The 12782-nt window shown below is 40.6% G+C and overlaps 1 protein-coding gene across 3 annotated transcripts in view; it reads left to right on the top strand.

Annotated features, from left to right (window-relative positions):
• Positions 1-12782, top strand: part of chchd3a (coiled-coil-helix-coiled-coil-helix domain containing 3a) — a 61232-nt gene that overhangs the window by 21608 nt on the left and 26842 nt on the right. The gene's annotated exons all lie outside the window — the stretch shown is intronic.

Raw genomic sequence — 12782 nt, 5'->3', positions numbered from 1 at the left:
TACTGCTTTTTAGTGTAACATTTCAATGAATACTGATACCATTGCTGAACTTCTAGCTATTTTGACAAGAAATTACTTTTTTGAATGAATTGTGAACCAGTTAGGCTCCTTAATGACTATTCAAAGTTAGTCAGACTGTTGCTTTCTTAAAAAATATATCTTTAAAAATGTAAAGAATATGTGTAACTATTATTTCAATTTAAATTTCTACGATGGCTTCCTTATCAACCATGACGTCCTCTCCCTGTACTCTAAGCAATAACTTCTGCATTGTAAGTTTTGTAAAAAAAAAAAGATCAGATCGTCTTCTACTGGTCATATGAAATGGTCCTGATTTATCTATGTCTATAAATGTCATCAAACTGATACCTGCCAGCCTTTAGTCTTTTTCATACACAATGGAATGACTATCGCTGCTACTGTATGTTCTTATGAGTGATAACCATACCAACATATTACCACCCTCTAAATGTAGCTCCAAGTATGTTAGAGCAAGCTATTTTTATTCTTCTATTCCTGAAGCAATCCTTTGTTGGCATTTAAACTTGTTATTAATAGCACCACAGTAGGTTTTTCTATAGTATATCAAGTGATGCTGGGGCTCTAGATGGTTCCTACCACCCTGCTGGGCGAGCTTTTCCCTTCATGCTTTTCTACCACAAGTCACTCTTCCTCCCTGTCAGACTGACTGGCAGCAGCCAGCTACCAAGTCTAGCAGTAATTGAAACTTCACAGCAGTGTAGACAGGGCTGTGTGTTGTCTTTGTCATTGTTGTTGGGTTCCTGGGGTTCTGTTGTCTGAGGGGAACATGTTCAGTGTCAGCCCTCACACATGTTCTGCCACTCAGGGGAACCACAGTAAAGAAAGGGGAACACCGGCATACACAAATGGGGTTAGATTACTTAGAAGCAAAAGAGTGCATTTGGATTTTTTTTGCATGGTGTTTCACCTATTTGTTTTCTTTGATCAGATACTCAAAGAATTGACGACTAGTTTCGTAATTACGGTTTGACTGATTGACTTCTTAAATTTCTAAATCAGTCTTTGATAATCTTTGTTTTTTGTCAAAGTTGTTTTTTCATGTCATTTGTAATTTCCCTCTTTCATGATTATTTTGCAAGCGTAAAGTTTAATTTCTCAGATCACAATAGCCGGCAATATCAAGGTCCTGTCAAATTCACACCTGAAAGAAAAGTGTTTCTACACTCACTTATCAACGCCATTGTTTCCTCTTCTACATACTTGGCAGCATAATAAAGAGACTGCATACTCTGGTCATATGAACATTGCGTATGAATGCTACAGGAGTTTGATGGATTGACTGAGTAGGAGGTTTGGTGTAAAACTAATGTTTGGTGATGCTTGTATTTGGTTAAGATGGCCTCATCAGGGGGTTACTTAGTAGACCCATTAAACACAAATAAACCCATCGTTAGATAACAGGTCAATTAGTGCTTCATTTCGCAGCCAAATCGATAAGGAATATGTGATTCTTGTCTCAGGAAAGCAGAAAAGACGAGTAAATGAATGAGCTCGATATAGATAAAATCTTGTCTTTATGTGGTGACAAATAATGAGCTTTGACAGAGAGATATACTAGTGCATGACATGAATGGGTCATGTTACCCTCTCATTCACAGTCTACATCCATCTGTCAGTCCACACATCTGTGTTTTAATGAAATCTGACTTTTCCACCGTCCCCTCTTTTGATTTTCGACGACTCTGCTCCCTGAGGATCCAAACTGGCCCAGTGGCCAATCAATCACCAGGCCACAGCGTTTCACCCAGACACCCAGGCTCTAACCCCTGAGGCAGACTTTTCAATCAAACTCGGAATCATCAATCTTTCTGAGCTCCAAACCGTGGCCTGGGTGGGGTCTACCTGGCGGCAAAAGGTTTGTCTACAGTTGGGAACTCGCCTGAAACACTCAGAATAAAACAAAAAAGGTAAATGTAGGCTCTGGGACCTAAGGCTACCACCAAAGTGGACTTGCCCCAGAACAAAATACTTGCCCCAGAACAAAATAAAGTGATCTTAAAAATAGGAGCTGCAGGGGACACAGCTGGAGACTTTTCTATTTTGAAATGTATAGGCCATAATTCATAAATCATACACACAACCAATTAGTTAAAGCAGCCACACTAAAAAGAGACACCACAAGAAGACATCAATACACCCAACCTTTTCATAAAACACATTTTAGTAAGATGTTTAATGACTTTTTAAAGCAAGGTGTGAGTTAGCTTACATATCATAGGAGTAGAAAAACTGTACAGCATCATTCATTATTGGTGTAACGTGGCAATGTAAGGAAGGTTTTTGAGTATTATGGACCGGTCCCTTGTTACTGTATGTGCGTTAAAGAATTTAAAGTTGGAATTATGTACTGTTGGACTTATAACACACCATACTGTCAGCGATGGTACACACCAATTTAGAATACATGATTATTCTAGATTTTGAAAGGAGTAAAAGGTGGCTGAGTTTGTCTTAATCTGTGTGGTCAGGTATGGATGTTGTGATATGGCCGCTCCCAGCTGTAATATAGTTTTACATGTGCTTGATAACATCATAATAGTACACTGAATTTAATGCATATTTTCAGTTGAAATCGCAATGATCATTAGACTTGAAGCCAATCTCTATAGCCGATATTGTAATTTAAATGCAGAATCTTAAGGCCAGGGTTTTTTGAGTGTGTGTCCAATAACCCTTCCAGCCGGCTGGAGGGCAATAGAGGCTAGCTTATAAGTTTTAGCATATCTAAATGTGACTGTAAAATAATATTTTAAGTTATGGAGATAATCTGTTCACTCAAGAGCCATGTTCCACCAATTATGCTTGACTATAATGCGTTTGTCGCTCTTTCTGTTTCCATCTCTAGCTCCCTTATACACGCAAAACCGCTCAAACACACACAAATACTGTAAACCAGGGGCTAATGTGATTTTCCATGATTTTTTCCCCACCTCTGATTTTACAGCAAGGGATGATACAGCCCAGCCAGAATGTTTGTTTACTCGCTGCACACACACACACACTCATGCGTACATACACCATGTCCTTCCTGTCAAAGCTCCTGGAGAAAAATCAGTACCTAGTCTTTCCTAAAACTGTGTTCCATTTGATGCTTGGCTGGCTTGAAAATGACTTTGGGTAAAGCTTAACGTTTTTAATGCAACAGGCGCCCTCTTCTCTGTCCCCACCCCGTACCCCTCTCTCTCCTCCGATCCTTAAAAAACTGCAGTCCAAGCAAATGCCTTGCCTATTTGGAAAACCATGTGCACTTCAGTAGTGGCTTCTGGTGCATTTTAGATACAGCCGACTGGACCTGGCTGATAATAGGGCGACAATTTAATTTCCCAGGTATTAAAGGAGACTTGCTGGGTTTTGAATCGGTGCCTGTTGGTGGTGTTAAAAAAATGGTGAGAAAGAAAAAAAAGATTTATTTTTCTTTCAACTTGTTCTTTCTCTCCACATCACAGATCATGTGGAAGATTGCGGAGAGAAAAGGTATTTTTTGCCTTTGTTTGAGATAAAGGGAAGTAGTGTTTCTCTGTGAATTTACATGGAGGATTTGCTTAGCTAGCCAAGGACAAATTGTATAATATATTTGACTTAAGGCTGACTGATTTATCGTTTTACCATAACAATTGCAATTTGAGCATGAGCAGTACAGCAGTCACATCCTAAAATGTCTAGATACACGGACATGATGCTTGAGCTACATTGTAGGCTTGATACTACAAACCTTTAATCATTACATCTATGAATTCTCCTTTCTACTTCAGAATATTTATGAAAACTTCCAAACAAAAACATCCTTTTACGTATATTAGTAGTGTTTTAGATTGTTTCTTGCATGTCTGTTTTCCTGTACAATTTCATGATACTTTTTTGGCAATTATCCAATGCCACAGAACAAAATCTTAATATATATTTTCTAAGACAAAATTGAATAGATTTGGACTTAGACCTGTTAAAAAAAATAATGGCAACACTGCGCTCAAGTTATCTCAGGATTTTATTGACTGGCCCAGAGAGGGAGCTACAATCACAGATCTACAAAGCTGACACTAATAGGTCTGGAGGGAAAATGAGTCAGTCACTGTGTATATATCATTAAGTACCGATGGGACCATCCAAACTAAACACTCTAAGAATCCACAATAAGTATTCATTGAACTCTGACAACATTTCAATGAGTTATTTCCTTGTTTCATTGCCTCAGTTTCTAAAAGTTGCCTTTTGGAAGTGCAAAGCGTTCAGCCTACAGGATTTCTAAAAGTTCAGTCTGTGAGCTGGAAGCTTTGTCGTTGTGAGAATACTTGCCTGTTTGCCGACACAGAGCATAATTAAATGTTTTTGTACCGTAGAATGCCAAATTAGATGAGCAGATATTTTTTTTTCTGCATGGCTGCTTTTTTGATTGTTTCCCACTGACTGTCTACTGTACAAACATGTGTCCATATTTCCACTCTTTCTCCCCCCTCCCTCTCTAATACCCTTTCGACTCTCACTTCTTGGATGAAGTTCACTCAACCGTCCTTTACATATCAGCGGCTGTACCTCACCTCTGCCCAGGGTGGGGTGCCCACACACCGTGCCAGTATTAGGGTTAGACTGGAGGTCAGGCTCTAATTGGCAGGGCCCGTGGCTGGCACACTGCGCCAGGCCCTCACCCTGTCAGCTAATTGGCACTACGAGCAGCCAGCAGCAGGGCTGGGATACAGCAGAGTTTCGATTGATGGATGGATACTGGTGTCAGGAAAGCTTCCCTTGGACAAGAGTTCTTGTGCTGTCAATTTACTGACTCAGCTCAATAGGCGGCGTCTGTATTTATGTATGTATTCATCCTCATTTGTTCTAAACATTTTTGGAAGACTGACTATAATTGTTTTTCCGTGCTTTGAATGTTGCTTCACTATGCCAAGCTCAGGATGTTTTTTGCTTGTGTAAAATAATTACCAATACTGCCAAGAAGTAAATTTGAGATTTTTGCACAATGCTGGAAAGATTCAAAAAAGTCTTTAAAGTTTGATCTTTCCTTCTTATCTTTATAACTACCTCAGAAATCGTAACAGCAACAATTAATTCCAAATTTTACTGTGGTCTTTAATTGTATGGATGCAGATTTTCCAATTTGACTTATTATTGTGTTTTTGGATGAGTTCTAAGCTCTATTTGTATTGGAAAATGGTCAACTTTCTGTCATTTTTCATGTGTCTTAGCTGAGACTTTATGGTCAAGACATTGACGTACGTTGAGCATCTTGAATTAAGCATTGTATGTGTTTGGCTCGTGCTGTAGATATATTATGTGTAACATGACAGGTATTTTCTTTTGATACCATCCCATTCCTTGCTTTTTCTCTGTGTTCTTCCTCTCTGGTCTGACAGGAGAGTGGTATTAATGAGGTTCTGTGGAAGTGAACTGTCGGTTCAGCTAATGGTGCTGGAGGTAGAGATTTTGACTGAACGATGGAAGGAACTTAAACATTTGGAGGAAATGAAGATGACAGTGGTGTCAAAAAGGACATGGGCAGCAAAAATGTGTGGGTGAGATTGAGAAGCAGAGTGAGAGTGGAAAGAGGATGAAAGGCAGTGGAATAACTAAAGCTGCATGGGAAGAAGAAGAAGAAGAAGGAGATATTGATTCACAAAGCAGTTTTCAAACAGTGTTACAGACTGCAATTGGGAAACAAACCAATCCAAACCAGCACTAAAAACTACGTGTGTCAAAGGGTATAACATTTAAACCAAAATACATAATGCAAGAGGAAAGGTGACACATTAATAACAGAAGCAAACAATGTTGAAATTGCATGGCTTTTAGGGTACCTTGGCAGAACAGATAACTGTGGGGTAAGTAAGGCATCAAAGAGAGGTTAAAAGGCATTCAGTAACAGGGGTTAGTGTATTAGAGGTGACCCTGAGTCAGCTGTCATGTTCTTGATGGACAGAGGCTCAAGTTGGACTCTGCCCCCCCCTTTAAGCTTCATTGGGCCAGGGAGGACCACCTGCTGCTGGGTGGAATGAATATTTATTAATACGCAGCATGTGCACAGATGCACAGGGATATACAGTAGACCAAGCTCTGTAATCACACAGATTCAGTCAGACAAAATGGTCCGAGAAACATGGATCCAGGTAAGGATTCACGTCCTGCAGACACAACAAGTCAAATGCATGCAGCTTGACTTTTCCAAAAGGTACAAGGTCAGCAACACATCCTCGGGCTGCCCTTTTTTTCTCCCTGCATGTCTTCCACTATTGTCTTTCCTTCTGCCTGCTTTTCGTGTTCCATTATAGGTTGTTCTACCTCTTTTTGCCCCTCATTCGCTTTGCTCCCTATGGACATCTGTTGTCCAAAGACAATATGCCTCTCTTCACTCCTGGGTCATTCGTTGTGTCCTCTGCTGTCAAGAAAAGGACATTTCAGCCACTGGTCTATGTGTCCTGACTAAATGCATACAAGCATTCTCCACACTTTCTATCTGCCTATTATTTATTACTGTTCCTCATTACTCCCTGTTTGCATAACAGTGATGTGGTCGGGAGTTATAGATGGGTGGAGGTTTTCTTTCCAAAACAAACAGACATGGATTTTCTTTTCTTAAGTAGAGAATAGTTATCTCCTGGCTTTCCTCTCTCTACAGGATCCTCTACAAGCACTAGAGGATCGTCTCCCTTCTTTCTATCCTCAGCCCCTTTGTCCCCATGTTCCCATTGTTCTCTCGGCATGCCCCCTGTTCTCATCTTGGCTGAGACTTCCTCCGTACATGCCCCCCATGTCTCGGTAATGAACCCACAGCTCTTCATCTCTCCCTCATCTTCCCCCTTGTGTTGGACATGACAGATGACTGGGGACCTCCAGAGCTTTGCTCCCCAGGGCTCTAGATAAAGGCAGCTCCCACCGCAAGATGATCAATCAATCAGTTTACACCGCGGGCGCCTGATCAGCCAATTAATCAATCCCTGAGCCAGCAGATGTTGTTGCTGTCCCTCAGCAAAGGAGCTGGCAGTGGAGTGGTAGAAGAGGTGTCTCCAACAAAGGCTGAGGGGCTTGAAGTGTCTGGAAGTCGAACGACAAGTAATTTTTCATGTTCCTACCAAGACTTCAACCTTTGTGGAATCACTAGTACCATTTGTTTTTACTGGAGGATGTCTTCTGTACGTGCTTTCCTTTGTTTTTCCAGAGAACATCTCAAAGGAAGCACAGTACTTGATTTCCATGTTCTCCCGAAGGTCGCCTCCAAACAGCACGTTCTTGGCATCTCTTTTAACTTCAATGCACTCTCAAATCTTTGTTCTTCAAGGTCCTGATCACCATAATCTTGTATCTTTTGAAAGTGCTTGATTACCATATCCTCACGGAAAAATGCATTTTCATTATTTTGTCAAAACTCTTATCAATTTGACAGAATATCAAGAAAGATGTAAACGTGTGAGTGGGTTGACATCGCTTGTCTCAGCATCATTAAGGACAGCTGGTTCAGATCAAGCCCTCTGTTGACCTCTGTTCACAGTCAATAAGTCTTACACTCCACCAGGACACTTCATTTTAATGTGCCCTTAAACAGCCAGTTGTTAAGATACACGCACAAACATTGAGACACCCACAAGCTCCACCTACACCTCTTGGCCTTTGGACCCTGTCCTGCACAGGTCCGCCCTCCGACCCTCCAGGTCAACACATCATTACTCACTGTGCTAAGAGATCCCTGAGGGAGAGCAATTTTGTCTGCAGGACAGATGACCATCCTTCAGTCTTTTGCTTGTCAAACTACTGAAAAAGTCAAATTGGTAAAGTTTTGAATGCTGCATCTTAAGCAATGTCTGGATATGTGTGCTTTTACAGGCAAAGAATGACATTTAATGTGTAAAATCCATCAAGTTAAATTGATTGAAAAGTAACCTATTCTTTGTAAACTTGATGATAAGCCATAATCGTATGTCTTTAAATTGTACGCCAGCTGACAATTGGTAGGTAGCATTTGCATTCTCATGTTCTTGCTGGCATTGACAATTGGATTCCTCTTACCACAGCATAGGGAGGTGTCACTGTTATTACTACATACCTAAAAGGCAAGAGAATAAAACCATGCACTGTACAGAAAAAAAAGCTAATCCACACAGGATAATGGTCAGAGGCTAATTGCTTCAATCAGAGCTTCGTAGCCTCTGCCAGCTTATTCTCTGTGATTAATGGTACCCTTGCGTCTTGTGACTTTATTATGACTGACCCCAGCTCCAGTGACATAAATCTGAGTGAAGAGGATCCCAGGATGCTGCAGTATTACGTTGTGACAGGGCGGCCTTGCTGTCAGGTATATGTCCATGCATCCTTGTGGTCTAGAGACTTATGCAACTGATTCAAGATCAGTCAGCAGCTTCTGTTGCAAGTCAAACTCACTCACAGTAAGTCAGGCTCTATGCTGTATACATCAAAGTCAAATTGACGGATTTCATTGGGTTTATTTCTTTTCTTTTATGGTCCTACCATCAGAGACTAAAAACTTTAAAGTTTTTATGTCCATCATAGTTCGGAATTGGCACTTAAATAAAAAGGAAATGAATCACAGTTCAAGTTTTTACTTGGTAACAATTTTGTTTGTCGTCATTCTCCCCTTTTAAAATGTATAGAACCAAAGGAGAAAATTCTTTAAACGTCATATTGATGTTAAAAAATAGTAGGGATGGCTTCTGCAAATCAAAGGGCATTTAGTGAGGTACAGCAAAGGATTTTGTTTTTATTAAAATACTGCACTTTTAATAATGTCCAATTGACACAAATCTTGTAGCACAAAAAAGTATTTTTTTTCTGCAGCTGTCAGCATGTGTGGGTCGTGTTTGTCCTTCAGTTTGATCAGTCAAGGTTAGGCCCATTAACTGACCACACTATTTCTGACACGATTCTCTTGTCCATAACCCTTCCACCCCCCCATGGAGACTTAAGCCGTGAACCTGGTGTGTTATTGCCGCTCAGTAAAACCCCATGATGCTAATTAAGCAGGCAAAGTGAATGGTTTCCAATGGAGTTTTACAGCTACTGCTACCAGGACTTGTGTTTTATTAGTGACTATAAGGGTAATGTTTAATACTGCCTGTAAGGTCTGTGTTAGGTGATATCATTTTACACACCATCACTTAGATTTGATCTGCCAGTGATAGCTTTTAAAGATAAGGTTGCAGTGGTTTAAGAGGCAGTTAAAGGATGGGAAAGATTTGTGTAACGGATGTGTGTCTGAAACCCTTTTGTATGAGTGGGAGCTTTGAATATATTTCAATCTGTATGTGTGTGGTTTTTTTTGTCATATCAGTCTTTTAAAACATTCCTATCACCAAGCTTTATATGTCATCCCAGCAACTGTCAAAAAACCCATCTCTCCGCAAAACAATCTTGTCACCCATATTCCATCCAAACACGGACATATCTTTTTTCCTCCCCTTCCCCATGAACTTCCCCTCCCTTACCTCCATCCATCTCGAACCTCCCACATGCCACCTACACCTCCACCATGCCAATTAACAACAGAGCCACGGTCACATCGTGCTGCTCTTTGACCCCCTTCCGTGCCTGTCGGAGCACAGAAGAACCGAGGCCCGCGGCTTCAGTATTAGTTTATCACAGGGCCCTGTCGTGCAGCTCTGTGATAGATGGGTCCTGGTGAGCAGCTCTGACCCACCGTGCTGCAGATTTCACTTGGATGGTGTGATGGAGCATTGATTATGATGCTACTTGTGACAGGGGTTGAATCAGGCCTGAGCTGATGGTGGCAGGGAAAGACAAAAGACACAGAGGTTATGGATGAGGCTCTGTTAGTTAATGTGACGGGATTTGATTTGTGCTCTATCGATCATGTCATCACGGGAGATTGTTTTCATCAAGCATGATTTATAAGCATGTAGTAGGCAAACATAGTAACAATTTGTCACCTCATTGGTACAACAAAGAGGTCTCAAGCATTGAAGTGTGAAATGAGAAATGTAATATGTACTGAATTGCTAATAGACATTATCAGATATTTTTCTTCTTAAGCATAGCTATGGTAAATTATCTCTAATTTTCTTGAATACATTGGTGCCTCAGCCTTTTGTGTCCTGTTGGCAACTATTGTAAAGCTTTCATGAAGAGATGTGTTATCGTTTGATCCCCTAATTTAAGTCAAAGGTCCTCAACCAGGAGGAGATTGTACTTAATGTATTTCTAGGTCGTAACAAATTGATGAATGGGATATAAAAGAAAAAAAATGCTATTTCTTGTTTCCATTGTCAGTTTCTTTCAGACCTAATTTTTATACTGCAACATCATCCAGTTATAATAGTTATTTCAAGCCTTTCAGGACTTTAAGAGATTTTCAAACGACAACATTTTAGAAAGAAAATGACTTTGGTTGGACTTCTCAAACAGACATGTAAAACGTGTAGCAATGGGTTGTTGGAAAACACATAAACAAAGAGGATATTCTATTATTGTTCAGATGTTTTTAGCCATTCGTTGAAATGATGAATGATGGGAGTTTCTGTGTTTTATTCGATAGGACACTCGTTTAACATTCAGATTAGAGACACACAAAGTTCATACTAGCCTAAGGAGTTGCCTTATGTTGCAGGAAGGACTTATTTTTATTTAAGTCCCTTTAAAATTATATAATAGAAAAGAAAGCACAAGGAGAAACACTTTGAACAAATAAGCAGGGTGTGAAAGAAAACAGAGTGCATGGGAGCAAATCAGTGAGAGCACAGGAGGTGGGTGGGGGACCTGACACAGCAAAATCCACCTGTTTTCATCCCTCTTGCCTCCTCCTCCCCGCCTCTTCTCCTCCGCCCTCGCTCCCAGCTCAAACTGCGGCAGTCGGCTAATTAAAAAACATGGCGGCCCTTAATTATTCAGCTGCTGGCTAATTGATATTCGCAGAGGCGTTCACCCTGCTTAAACGCTCAGTTTAATCTGACCACCACGGTCTCACTCTTACTTGCCTGTCACCCTAAGCCATTGTGTTACTGTACTTAATATGAGGCCAGGGGAAAGATGGACATGGTGGGTGATGTAAAAGTTTGCTATTGTTAATGTGGTTTCCTGGGCTGCAAATAGCACCATGTGGAGTCGGCCTGCGCCCAGTGGGACAGTTTTACTTGAGTGTTTAGTATTTTGACTGTGTTTTGTTCTTTTATGTCGAGGTTGGCTGCACAGTAAAATTAGACTTGGTGAGACTAAATTACATCATGTGGACTTGCAAAGTTTTGAAATCGCTTTTAAAATGAGGGTCAAATTCCATAAAACGAATCCTTATCAGAATGAACAAAGAAATCCAGTCTTTTGATGTCAACGATTAGGTGATCCATCTTAGTTTTTGCCACTTTATAAAAGTAACATTGAATTGGATAACCTTGATCTGGATGCAAGCCTTTTAAGTTCACAATTTAGGAAAACCAGTGCTCTAAATGAGACTACATACATGCACACTAATTTCTCTGTATGCAACTAGCTCTGTAAAATACAGGAAGTTAATATATAAATACAAACATCCTCTTTCTTCTTTACTTTCTTTTAACCTCAGACCTCTTAAAACAAATAAATAATAGCTGAAAAATAGTTGAAGTTATGATAAACAAACCCTGGACATCCGGTTAAAGAACAGGATCTGACCTCTGACCACAATTAAGGAGGTTGTATCCAGATAGAAACCAAAACTGGATTTCCTGATTAAACTGATTTTTCATGATTGATCTAATCTATTTTCATGAATTTATCCAATCTAAAGGGGGAAATCAAATTAATATAATTCAAGTCAACTACTCCCTTGAAATGAATCTACTAATTTACTTCAAATGATTTTCCTGTCTTAATTTCAAGGCTGTGACATTTGTGAGAGCTTCTTGGTCTCCTGATTCTTCTGCTTCACTCCTCTCTTCCTCTCTTTGCTTGGTAATAGTCTTTTTCCCTTAGACTTCTTTCTGAAGTTAGAGAGACACTCTCGGCCCGGGCTCCATGTGCCATCCAACAGCCACTTCTCCATTCTTGACACCACCAATGATAAATCACCTTCGATTGTCCTCTTCCTCTTTGTGTCTTATCTCTCTGTTCATTTCACTCTCAAGTTCTTTTCCTTGTCAATTTCTGCCCTTCGCTTCCTCTTCCTTCCCCCACCACCCTTACCCCAGCTCTCCAGCTCCTCCACCACCACCACCACCACCTCCTCCTTTTAACCAAGACCGCCTCTTCATTAGGCGAACAAAAGGTGTGTGGGCAGTGGTGAAGTCTGTCCCATTGTTTGGCCTTTAGTATGATTAGATTATCTCTAAAGTCTGCTGAATGGGGTTAATCGGTCGGAAGTAATCCTAAAATAGTGTGTTTGTGTGTGTGTGTGTGTGTGTGTGTGTGTGTGTGTGTGTCTGCAGTCAAGAGCCTGGCCAACCTGCTCGCATAGAAATTGAACAAACTCACGGCAAAGAAAAGACGCATATTAAACACAAAAGTGAGCAAAAAAATCAAATCCCCTTGGTACACATTTCTCCCCTCTTTTAATGACCCCTTTAGTCTCGCCTTCAGTATGCATTTATCTCCTGGCGCCGCTCTCTGTGGGTACAGCTGCTCCGGCTGGTGTGTGTATTTGAGGCTGATGTGTGTTTTTCACAACAGCGTATAAGCACTTGTTTGCGCCTTTTTTGCGTGTGTGTGCAATGTTTTTGTCTGTCTCCTGCAAAGTCTTAAGTCGCCACCTCACAACATAACGTCAAATATCTTCTGTGTTTCCCCTCCATCCCATCATCTTC

This window comes from Labrus bergylta, chromosome 23, assembly GCF_963930695.1.
Source record: "Labrus bergylta chromosome 23, fLabBer1.1, whole genome shotgun sequence".
In the NCBI taxonomy this organism is placed as follows: Eukaryota; Metazoa; Chordata; class Actinopteri; order Labriformes; family Labridae; genus Labrus; species Labrus bergylta.
Note: the sequence above shows the minus strand (reverse complement) of the source record. Positions and strands in the feature narration are given on the sequence as shown.